The sequence below is a fragment of the Wasmannia auropunctata genome, unplaced genomic scaffold (genome assembly GCF_000956235.1).
Source record: "Wasmannia auropunctata unplaced genomic scaffold, wasmannia.A_1.0 LD336116.1, whole genome shotgun sequence".
In the NCBI taxonomy this organism is placed as follows: domain Eukaryota; kingdom Metazoa; phylum Arthropoda; class Insecta; order Hymenoptera; family Formicidae; genus Wasmannia; species Wasmannia auropunctata.
The window spans coordinates 2344080-2347319 of NW_012026774.1; positions in this window are offsets into that span (position 1 = coordinate 2344080).

Here is a 3240-nt window from a genome sequence, read left to right on the forward strand (position 1 = left end):
AAATATGAGTGTAAAGATCAATCTCTCTGTCTGGTCCAATGCACGAACGATCCGGCGACTATAAGAGCTTAGAGGGGGGTAGGGGTGGGGGGTGCCGGATCGTCTTCTACGTTACGAGGAAGAAGGAGTCTAAAACGTTCGATTTGTAAAACACCAAATTCACTACCGACTCGGTGGAGAGAAATGTTTTCCGTACTAAAAAACCTGCCTAACTCGAGAGTTGCCTACGTTAGCCACGTAAAGATGAAACTCGTTAACGACCAGAGAATCTAAACAATCATGTGTCTACATACGCGGGTACTCTCTTTATCTCTCTCTCTCTCTCTCTCTCTCTCTCTCTCTCTCTTTTCACCTAATCTTTATAATACAGCATTATGCATAAATCGATAAACGTATATAGTACAAGTCCCACCGTTGATTATTATTTGCCGTTACACATTACCATAGTATAATAGTGAACATTAAGAACATCGAAGAACAGTCAGATAGTGAATCTCGTCACTTTCTACTTTATAATTGTCCCCGCGACAGACTATTTATTCTTGCTTCCCTAATCGGACTTCATTTATCTTAGTAATAGACAGCTTTTAGAAATTCCTGGTATGATCAACTTCAATAATTATATTCTGCGTTAGATCAAATTTTAAGCTCGCTCAAATTTCAAATGTAAATACTGCATTTTTAAAAACGTCTTATTTTTTTAACGGTAATTATTATATTCTAAATGTATAAATGTAATATTAGATTTACATGTATATTTTCTAACAAATTCAAAATTTAACTAGGATTATCAGTTTAAACGTTTTAAAAGATAATTGAATATATTCAAGTAGATTCCATTTGCAAGATAAAATGTGATGTTCAATAAAATTTGATAATTAACTGGAATTATCGGTGAAGCTGAAATTTAGCTAATAATTGTCTATATTTGTAAATGTGGTCCGATTACGACGAGCAAATAGAGACCGAGAACCTAAGAAAGAGAAACGTTCTATAACTTACGGAGTACAGTACAATATCAATCCTCTATTTAACTCCAAAAATATGTTATTCTTTCCTATACTTTATATATAGCTACTATATCTATCTCTCGTGAGAGTCAGTGTTACTTTGTTTACAATGATAATATAATTTTTATACGAACTGTCCGTATAACGCGATGAATATTATAGTCCTAACTCCACAATGAAATTGTAAGCCTGCCCCCTTATCCTATATTCTTTTTTTCATTTTTCTTTGCATTTCACCGTATTTACACGAATATCTTTCCCACGCTAAGCACACACCTCCAAGCGTTTCCCAATTTTGCATGATTCCATAAATAATCCGCAGCCTGTACACAAAAAAATACCGATCGTACGACCTGATCGCCCTCCTTCTCTCCCTCCCGATCCTTCCCCTCGTCGACAAATTCGTATATTGAGACTACCAATTTCTATAATTGCGTATTCAATATAAATCAAGCCTCATTTTTTCGGACGATCGTTCGCGTTACGTTAAATCTTTTTTTCTCTACCGGCGCGGAAATGACTTGGAGATTCTACGTTAAATAAATCTTATTATCGGACACACACAATCTCATCACTTTTTAGGCACTACACCTAAGACTAATATATCACTCCCCCACCACGGATGCAATAAGAAAAACATATGTACATATTCCAATACGGATTAAAAGAACTAGATACCTATCTCTAACATGTGTTATTTATACTAACGAAAGGAGTAAACGTTACAATTACGCGCGACCGCGTATATGTGTACGCGAGCGGATAAATAATTACTTTTATTTACTCTCGTTTCTAGAAGATCGACGCCTATTTAGACGATTTAAGTGGATAAATCTGATTCTTGTATCACGGGAAAAAATTCACCAGTTACACAATTCTAACATGAAATAGTCTAATAGTTTTTGAACCACAGAACACGTACGTTAAATTTCTTGTACATTTTAAATGATACTTCAAAGATTGCCGAAATGACGAAAGAAAACATCCGTGAAAGTTCGTGTAATATAGCTTAGACTTCGGAATTAAGAAAACGGAATCGCGTTGTATCGCGTATCGCCCTGTCGGTCATCATGAATTACTTTTACTGCAGCAACGTACGATCTCCCTCCCGCGTTTAATCATTGTGTTAATATTAGGATACTCCTACATACTTTATATCTCGCGATATATATATATATATATATATATATATATGTATATATTATAAATGTATATATAATATATACACATATATATACATATGTACATATAATATATACATATATGTATATATTATATTTGCATGTATAATATATACATATCTATACAATGTATACATATATATACATGTATATATATATATATATATATATATATATATGATTGGGCACGCGAGAGAACCCGTTAAAAGTTAACTGCGCACGACTATCAGCGTTATAATAAAATATCACAACTATATAGAACCATTGATACAGTTACGGTATCTTTTACTTAACTTTCCACACAGCGTTTTATAGCGTCTCTACTTCTTTTTACTTAGATAATTTATTCATGAGTGTAGTGTGTGTATGTATGTGTGTATATGTGTGACATATGTGTGAGCGTATTTTCTTTTTCTTATTTACAATGTATATATGCGTTAAAATAACCGTGAATGCGTAACATGACTCGGAGCACGCATTGACCGACGATCGACTCCGGAAACTCAGACAACATATCGATACGTCAATACGAAAATCAGGTCGACCTAAGTAAATGGTCCGTGCGCGTTTTTGTACCCTTAAAATATGTCGATATGTCACCCGCCTAAAATGCATGTTCACCCACTCTGTCCACTACCACGTGTCTCCTTCTTTACACGTGGACGATGCCTGACGGAAACGATAAACGTTAATATAACTACAATCATCCATCCGATCCTCTCGGTGCTATTCCTCGAAATCTCTGTCGTCAGTCAAGACCTGCTCGTGAAGAAAAAACGTGACTAAAATCGTTGTCGATCTAGTAATACGCGCGAACCTATATGCGTGGGAGGATGACGAGAAAGATGGGGGATGAAACTTATCGCTATCGCAGTGGTATGACTACTCGTCTTACGCGCATGTATCGTGCGTGCGACAAACACGCACGTCCTATACGCACGTCTGACGTGTTGGGAGAGATGAAACCTAAGGATATGACTCGTGTTCATTCCTCTCACGACTCACGTGGAGGACGGTTATACGGTGGTTTCTTTTTCCCTTTTTTTTCC